This window comes from Petaurus breviceps, unplaced genomic scaffold (assembly GCF_028583685.1).
Source record: "Petaurus breviceps papuanus isolate PSGF00001 unplaced genomic scaffold, PetGlider_PUasm1.0 65, whole genome shotgun sequence".
NCBI lineage: Eukaryota > Metazoa > Chordata > Mammalia > Diprotodontia > Petauridae > Petaurus > Petaurus breviceps.
Window position 1 is genome coordinate 2,548,367 of NW_027186436.1, and position 9,483 is coordinate 2,557,849.

Below are 9,483 nucleotides of genomic sequence, written 5' to 3' on the forward strand. Positions count from 1 at the left end.
TAACATTGAGACAACAAACCAAAGCTTCTGTGATGCAGCCAAAACAGCCTTGAGGAGAAAATTTATGTCTCTAATCCTTTGCATCAACAAAAAAGAAAAAGAATAGAACAATAAATTAAGCACACAACTAAGAAACCAGAAGAGTTTATACTCCTAGAAGCTTTAAAATAGAAGAAATGGTAGAAATAATATATTACAAACTCCTCATTTAATGAAAAATAAATTGAAGTTCAAAGAAAATAAGTGACTTTCTTTAGGTTGTATTGCAGTTTAGTGCCAGTACTAGAACTAGTACCCAGATTACTTGTATACCCAAGCTGGCTAGCAAACTTTTTTTTTTTCATATGGAGGTAGAAGCAATAATTCACCAGACTCTGTGATACTGCACAATATGTCTCATAAGATTTATCTAATTAGGCATATGGGTAGGAGCCAACTACTTGAATGTAGGAAGCTACTCAGCTAGTAGGGGGGTTGGCAGTTGAAACTTCAAGAGCATCTCCAAAAGGAAGGCATGGGAACACCCGTCAGTATCTCATTTAGAACCCTGAGGATAATTCTCGATTAAATGTCAGTTACTCAGGCTGCCTCTAGAAGAACTGGTCAACTCTCACTGCTTTGGAATATACTGTTCTTAGAGGAGCCACCTTTTGTGTTAGCCCATAAAGCAAGTCTTCTTATAGACTTGGTTTTTTTTTTTTTGGAAGGCAATTGGGGTTAAGTGACTTGCCCAAAGTCATATGGCTAGTAAGTGTGTTAAGTGTCTGAGGCTGGATTTGAACTCAGGTCCCCCTTACTCCAGGGCCAGTGCTCTATTTATTTTGCCACCTAGCCATCCCGACTTGGTTACCTTTTTGGTCTATTTCAAATTGTATATAAGAGCCTGAGAGCAAAGCAGATATAGAAACAGTCCTGGGTTCTAGAGAAAATTTTCTTCACTTTCATCATAGCCATACCCAAGGAACTATTAATGTTTACTTTGGTCCGGTATAAAATATCTATGTGTTCTAAAGATAAAATTCTCAAATAGGAAAATTTCTGGCTCCCTCCATGGATAGAAAACTACATAGTCTTCAAGTCTCCAGTCTCCTGTATAGAGGAAGTGAGATTTCCCAAGAAGCATGATCCCAGAATACAGCCTTTCAGGCAGAGAAGGGTACTTTCCTGAGAAGCATCAGCCTTGGGGGTTGCCTCTCTGTAAATTCCAAGTTTAAGAGTTTTGGCATCTAACTTTTTATTTACAAAAGGCGAGGTCTTGAACAGCCTTTTGGAAGGATTAGAGAATAGTGCATACCAAAAATGGGGCTTAAAGTGGCATTATGGGTGAGCAAAGGAGTTGGAATTTTCACTCAGCCATTACCATGAGTTATTCAGATTTTATGGGACAAGCATTTCCCTAACAAAACTTCTCTCCTCCCCCCTAGACAACACATTGATGTTACTGAAAAGAAGACAAAGTTTCCTAGAGACCTGATTGGTCCTCACTTCTCTAATGTAACTTCCCTGTCACCTAAGGGCATTAAAAGTCCCAGTCATGTGAAGTTTAGATCTCTCATACTTAGTGAGTACCTAAGACAACTTGATTATTCATGATACCCTGAGGTGATGATATTTTAGAGCTGGTTTGCAAGAGCTAATTGTTAAAGTTTCAATGTGAGCACTTGTATTTTGGAAATTTGCAAATGCTACAAATAAGGGTTTAAGTTATTCTTTTGTTGATAGCCTAGACTTAAGAAAGTGATGGAGAAAATATTAATAATGCACATTAAATTTAAAAGTTTGCCATGAGTACACCACCTCCTTTACCCCCTCCACTCCACACCAGTTAAACATCTACCAGCATACTGCTGCCTTGTAGTTTGTTGATCAGATTAATTTCTGTGAGGAGATGCAGGAGGTCACATCTATTAAAGCAGAAGATAAGTATCACTGCATCCTCGTTATATATCCTTGTTGTGTAATGACATTAACCTTCTTTGGCAAAATGTTCAATGACTTTTGGGTACCGTGATTTGTCCCAAATCAAATATGAGCTGAGAAGGCTAGTGTTATAGCTGTTCTTTCCACATATGGGTTCTGATGGGAAAGAAAATACCAATATAACAAACTCAAGTTAATTTCTGATCTAAGTAAGTGAGTTTATGCCCTCAGGCTAGATGCTTATATGGATCTTTGGGGTGAAAGTAGAACTCACTAGAGTGTTGTGGGCTGCCTCCAAAGCAACATCATTTGTTTCCCTTCTGGGATGACTCCAAATCACCGTGGCATTTTGAGTCTTGTGAACAACATGAATCTCCAGGAAAATTTGGACTCGCTGGAAAGGAGAATTGTCACAGTTATTTATTTTCTGTATTGTCTACCAGGTTCTATGAATCATTTTTTATGGTTTTGAATTATTTTGAGTGATAAAATGAAAGCTATATTATACCAAATATTTGTATTGTTACTTTGAAAATTTACATGGGATCTAGAAGATAATTTTTTTTGCCTGTATATGCAGACTCCTAGAGATTTCTGAGTTTACTACTTTCTAATATTTCCCAGAGTAAACTCTTGATAGTTGTATAATATGCCATAAATGAAGGAAATTTAATCAATTGATTGCCTATTTTTTTCAGAAGTGCAGATAGATTCCATGACTAAATCAAGTCTGTGTTAGCCCAAAGTTTGGGACTCTGGGTCAATGGTTCTCTGACTTCTTCAGCTATGTTCCATGTAAGTTTCAGTTTTGGTATGAAAGGTTAACAGATTTTTGCTCCATATTTTATCCCATGTCTCTCTCATTTCCAGATAAACATTACAAAACAATATTCAGTCCCTGGAGGGAGTAGGGATTTTTGGGTAATGTCAGAGGACAAAATCAGGACAAAATGAGTAGAAATTATAGGGATGCAGATTTAGTTTCTATAGAAGAAGGGGCTTTCCAATAATAAGACTTCCTGCAAATGAATCACCCTATCTCAGGAGACCAAGCTAAATCTGGACCTTTTTTCATTTCTCATCCTCCTTGAAGTTTTTGACAGTCAACCATACCCTCCTAATGAAAAAGTTCTCCTGGGGCAGCTAGGTGGTGCAGTGACTAGAGCTCTGGCCCTGGAGTCAGGAGGACCTGAGTTGAAATCCAACTTCAGACACAACACTTACTAGCCGTTGGACCTTGAGCAAGCCGCTTAACCCCAATTGCATTGCTTTTACCCCTCCAAAGAAAAAAAAAAGAAAAAGTTCTCTTCCATTAAAGTTCTCTTCCATTAACTTCTCAGATTGTGCGTTCTCAGTTCTCTTCTTTTTTTTGTTTTTTCCCTCTATTTATTTATTTATAGTTTTTAACATTTCCACAAGATTTTGAGTTACAAATTTTCTCCCCATCTTTCCCCTACACCCCACCCCTAGATAGTGAGTTACTGAATACCCCTTCCCCCAATCTGCTTTCTCTTATATCTTCCTCCCCCCAACTTTCTAGTAGGGCAAGAAGGATTTCTATACACAAGTGCCTGTATATCTTATTTCCCAGTTGCATGTAAAAAACATTTTTTAAACATTTGCTTTTAAAACTTTGATATCCAGATTCTTTCCCTTCTTCCCTCCTCACCCATCCCCACTGGAAAGACAAGCAATTCAATATAGGTTGTACATGTGTCGTTATACAAAACATTTCCATAGTAGTTATATTGTGAAAGACTAACTATATATTTCCCTCTATCCTATCCTGACCCCCCCGCTTATTCTATTTTCTACTTTGATCCTGTCCCTTTTCAAAAGTGTGTGCTTCTAACTACCCTCTCCCCCAATCTGCCCTCTCTTTTACCATCCTCCTTTATATCTCCTTTCCCCTACTTTCCTGTAGGATAATATACCCAACTGAGTGTATGTTATTCCTTCCTTAAGCCAAATTCAATGAGAGTAAGGTTGACCCATTCCCTCTCACCTTCCTGCTCTTACCCTCCATTGTAACAGTTTTCTCTTGCCTCTTTTATATGAGATAATTTGCCTTATTCTATCTCTCCTTTTCTCCTTCTCCCATTATATTCCTCTCACCTCTTCATTTTATCTTTTAGATATCATCCCTTCCTATTCAACTGATCCTGTGCCCTCTGTCTATATATATATATATATATATATATATATATATATGTATATGTATACACACACATACATACACATATACATATATACATACACACATATATTTTCCCTTCAACTATCCTCATACTGAGAAAAGTCTCATGAGTTATAATTATCATTTTTCCATGTAGGAATGTAAATAGTTAAACTTTAATAAGTTCCTTATGATTTCTTTTCCTATTTACCTTCTCATGCTTCTCTTGCTTCTTGTATTTGAAAGCAAAACTTTCTGTTCAGCTTTGGTTTTTTTCATCAAGAATACTTGAAAGTCCTCCATTTCATTGAATGACCATATTTTTCCCTTAAGCATTATGCTCAGTTTTGCTGGGTAGGTGATTCTTGGTTTTAATCCTAGCTCCTTTGACCTCTGCAATATCATATTCCAAGCCCTTTGATCCCTTCATGTAGAAGCTGCTAGATCCTGGGTTATCCTGATTGTGTTTCCACAATACTCAAATTGTTTCTTCCTGACAGCTTGTAATATTTTCTCCTTGACCTGGGAACTCTGGAATTTGCCTATACTATTCCTAGGAGTTTTCTTTTTAGGATCTTTTACAAGAAGTGATCAGTGAATTCTTTCAATTTCTATTTGGCCCTCTAGTTCTAGAATATCAGGGCAATTTTCCTTGAGAATTTCTTGAAGGATAATTTCTAGTCTCTTTTTTTGATCATGACTTTCAGATAGACCAATAATTTTTTTTTTTAATGATCTCTCCTGGATCTATTTTCTAGGTCAGTGGTTTTTCCAATGAGATATTTGACATTGCCTTCTATTTTTTCATTTGTTTGAATCTGTTTTATAGTATCTTGATTTCTCATAAGTCTTTGGCTTCCAATTGCTCCAATCTAATTTTGAAGGAATTATTCTCTTCAGTGAGTTTTTGAAATTCCTTTTCCATCTGGCCAAATCAGCTTTTAAAACATTCTTTTCCTCATTGTCTTTTGGGCCTCTTTTGCCATTTGAGTTAGTCTGTTTTTTTTAAAGCAATTGGGGTTAAGTAACTTGCTCAAGGTTACACGGCCAGTCATTTCTGGGTGTGGTGCTGAGTATCTGAGCCTGGATTTGATCCCCAGGTCATCCCGACACTGGAGCCGGTGCTCTTACTTGCTGAGCCACCTGGCCGCCCCTAAGCAATTGGGGTTACTTGCTCAAGGTTACATGGCCAGGTGTTTCTGAATGGGTGCTAAGTGTCTGAGCCTGAGATTCGATCCCCAGGTCATCCTGACACTGGAGCCGGTGCTCTTACTCGCTGTGCTACCTGGCTGCCCCGAGTTAGTCTGTTTTTAAATTGTTAAAAAATGGTCAGGCTGTTGACTTGCTTTTCATAATTTTCTTGCATCATTCTCATTTCTCTTCCTAATTTTTCCTTGACTTCTCTTACTTGATTTTTCAAATCCTTCTTGAGTTCCTCCATGGCCTGCAATTAGTTCATGTTTTTCTTGGAAGCTTTTGGTGCAGGAGTTTTAACTTTGTTGTCTTCTTCTGGTTCCATGTTTTGATCCGTTTTGTCCCCCAAAAAAGATTCCATGGTCTAATTGCACTTCCTCTATTTGCTTATCTTGCCAGCCAATTACTTGACTTTTGAGCTTTTTGCCACAGTAGAACTCTGCTTCTAGAGTGAAGAGAGCTGTGTCCCAAATTTCTGGGGTTTCTGTAGTTGTTGTCAGAGCTATTGTCAGAGCTATGAGGAGCATGCCCTTTCTACAGCCACCACAAGCTCTGGCACACTAGCATTCCTCACCCTAGGCCCACCACCCAAGTCTGTGACCCAGATCCAAGCAAGTCAAAACAAGAGCTAAATGGTTGCTTTGTCCCCCTATGATCTGCAGACTAGGAGCTCCAGAGGTAGCTATGTGGTAGCAGCTGCAACTGCTGTGTCGCTGCCACCTCTGCCACTACCACCTGTACTGCCCTGGGGGTAGGGAATGGATTGAGCTCTTCTCTCACCCAATTGCAACAGAGTTCCCTACTTTTATTTTCTCTTTGGTGTTTATGGTTTGACAAGTCTGGAAACTGCCACAGATGACAGTGATTCACTCTCCTGAAGTCTGCTCTGGCTGGTCTATGCCACTGGTTGGGTCTGCCCTGTGTCTGGGCCCACGCCTGGTGTGATAGACCCTTCTTGTAAGCCTACCAGTCTGCCTTCAGTGAGATATTTGTTTATCTCTGTCACTTTGTGTGCTTTGTAGCTCTAAAATTTGTTTAGAGCCTTTTTTTTACGGCTATTGTAGGAGGTTGGAGCATGAGCCCAGGCAAGTTCCTGCTTTTACTCCACCATCTTTTGACTTCCTTTTGATTCCTTTGCTGGATCTTCATTCATCTCCTACCATTTAGTCCAACTCATGCCTGAACTAATCAGTGCATTAACTAACTGTGCATATGATTTTCCTCTTCTAATAGCCCCCAACTCTCAAAGAAGGAAGAATCATTTTCTCATCTCTACTTTAGGGACAAGTTTGGTCATTATGATTATACAGTATGCAATTTCATTTAAAAAAACTTTCATTTCTATTTCTCACACATTCCATTTTTCATCTCTTTTAGACTAGCCATCTCCCTTGTCTGGAATGCATTACCTCCCCACTTCTACCTCATAGAATCTCTTCCTTCAAGATGTGCTTCAAGAACCTAAGAGGCCATTTCTGATACCTGCCCCCACCCCACCCCATCCCACCCAGCTACTAGAGCCCTCTCTGCCAACCTATCTTGTATTTAACTACTTTGTATATCTTTGTATTTACAATCTTTATATTTATTCTATACATCCTTATATATGGACTTTTCCCCCTTCTCACCCAACCCCTGTCTTCACTTTTTGAAAGTAGTAATTATTTCAGGCTCTGTATTTGGATCCTCATTGCCTATCATAGTGCCTAGTAGGTGACAGGTACTTAGTGAATATTGTTCATTGATTTTAACTACACTATGAATTGTTTTCCTTGTTCTTCTTACTTCACTTTGCATCACTTCATATAAGGTTTACCATGCTTCCCTAAATTCTTCACAGTCATCATTTTCTATGCAGCAGTAATATTGTCCATTATGTTCATGTGGCCGTTTCCTTACTAGTGGACATTTATTGTTTGTTTCTTTATTGTTCTGTTGTTTTGGTCATGTCTGACTGTTGTGACTAAACATTTTTTACAACCATCTATCAATTGTGAAGTAAATTTTATTCTTCTAAGTTTGAATCATTTGTATATATCTTATAAATGAGACCTGTAGCAGAGAAAATTGCTGCAAAGATTTCTGTAATTGTTTCTTTTTTCATTGTATTTATTTGTGTAAATACTTTTTAAAATTTCACATAATCAAAATTATCTGTTTTTTACCTTCTGTGATTCTTTTTATCCCTTGTTTGATCATGAAGTTTTCTTCTATCCATAGATCTAATAATTAATCCCCCAACCCTCTCTTACCCTCCCTTGGCAGGTTTCTCTCATTTGTTTTTTGTATCATATCACCTTTTATATCTAGATCATGTATCTATTTGGAGATTATCTTGGTAGATGGTGTGAAGTATTGGCATAATCTAATTTCTTCCATTTTTCTGTCCAAGTTTTCCAGTATTGTTTTTAAAGTAAATAGTAAATCCTTATCCTAATAGCTGGGATTTCAGTATTTACAGAGTACTACACTACTGGACACATTTGTGCCTGTATGCTGTGTACCTAATACATTCCAAGTTCTCTTTTAACTAATACCAAATTTGGGGGGGGGGATTATGGCTTTATAGTACAGCTTAGAATTTGGAACTGCTAGATTGTCTTGATTCCCACTTTTTTTTCTTACTAATTTCACTTGAGATTCTTGCTTGCTTTTGCCTTATTATGAATTTTTTATTAGTATTTTAGTTCCATGAAATAATCCTTTGATCATTTGATATTTTGTTGAATAAGTAAATTTAGTATTTCCATTTTTATTACAATGACTACACATGAACAATTTTTCCAGTTTAGTTTTTCTAACATCTGTCTTTATTTCTGTAGATTTGTAATTAAATTTATATAGTTTTTCTGTGTATCATGGTAGGTAGATGACTAATTATTTTGCATTTATTTTAAATGGAATTTCTCCTATCACTTCCTACTGAGTTTTGTTATTATTACATAGAAATGCTAATGATTTGTGTGGATTTATTTAATATCCTTCAAATTTGCTGATGTTAATGTTTTTAACTAAATTTTTTAGATGGCTCTTTAGGGTTCTTCAAGTACACCATCATATTATCTGCAAATGTGATAATTTATTCCTATTAAATGTCATATTTTTGGATTCAGGCCCATATTCTAGCATGCCATGTTCTTTCTAACTTATTAGGATCCATTCTAGCTTTATGTCACCTTCAAGTATAAAAATCCTGCCAATTAATGACTTTAAGTTACTTATAAAAAAAAGCAAAACAGCTCAAGCATAAGTCCTTTTGGACTTAATTGGTCCTTGAACCAATTCACTGCTAATTTGCTGCTATCATGTAAATCTTTGGGTCCAGCCTTCCAATCATTTTAATATACATCTATTTAGCCTAATAGGATCCATGGTAAAATGGCCTCTCATTATATCCCTAGCGTTAAACATAGTTTCACACATAAATAATAATTGGGTAGACATAGACAGAGCTTGAAAAAAAGTTGTCAAATTTATTCATGTATGAATGGGAAGTCATTGGAGAGAAGGAAAGTTTGCTAGGTAATAGTATTTATCCAAACTCCATCTTTGATGCCATGAGGGGGCTCTCTTTCTCTTTTGTTAAATAATCCTATGGACCACCTGCATTGGTCAAGAATTCTTCTTTCCCTTAGTGTGAAAAATGTCATATTCTCTAAAGTCTCTTCCCTTAGCTTTTTTTTCCCCCTTGACTTTGTTTTCCTTGTCTTTGGAGTTACTGAAATTGATCTTACAGGGAGGGCTTAATTATCATCATGAGTTGCTAAGTGAAATCTTATATTGAAAGTATTTCAGACATGCATTGCATATTTATCCTGGAAGTCCTTAGAGGTATATCTTACTCCATCTCATTGTGAGGATTGGAGTACTTTCCATGAGCTCCAGTCTCTCAGTCATTATACCCAGCTCCCTCACATCCAGAAAGACTAGTAACTAGGAGGAAGTAGTGGTAGAAGTACTTGCTGTAGGTAGGTATTGTGTTTTTCCTACTTTTTAGTTTACCAGACAAGGGTTTTGGTCAAGTCTCTTTATGATATCCTGTGAAAAGGGAGGCTGAGGCTGAAGTAGAGGTTGATTTAATTCTTTCCCTTCCTATTCACTAATAGTGCCCACAGCTACCATTTGAAAGTATTGCTAGGACTCTCTCTCTCTCTCTCTCTCTCTCTCTCTCTCTCTCTCTCTCTCTCTCTCTC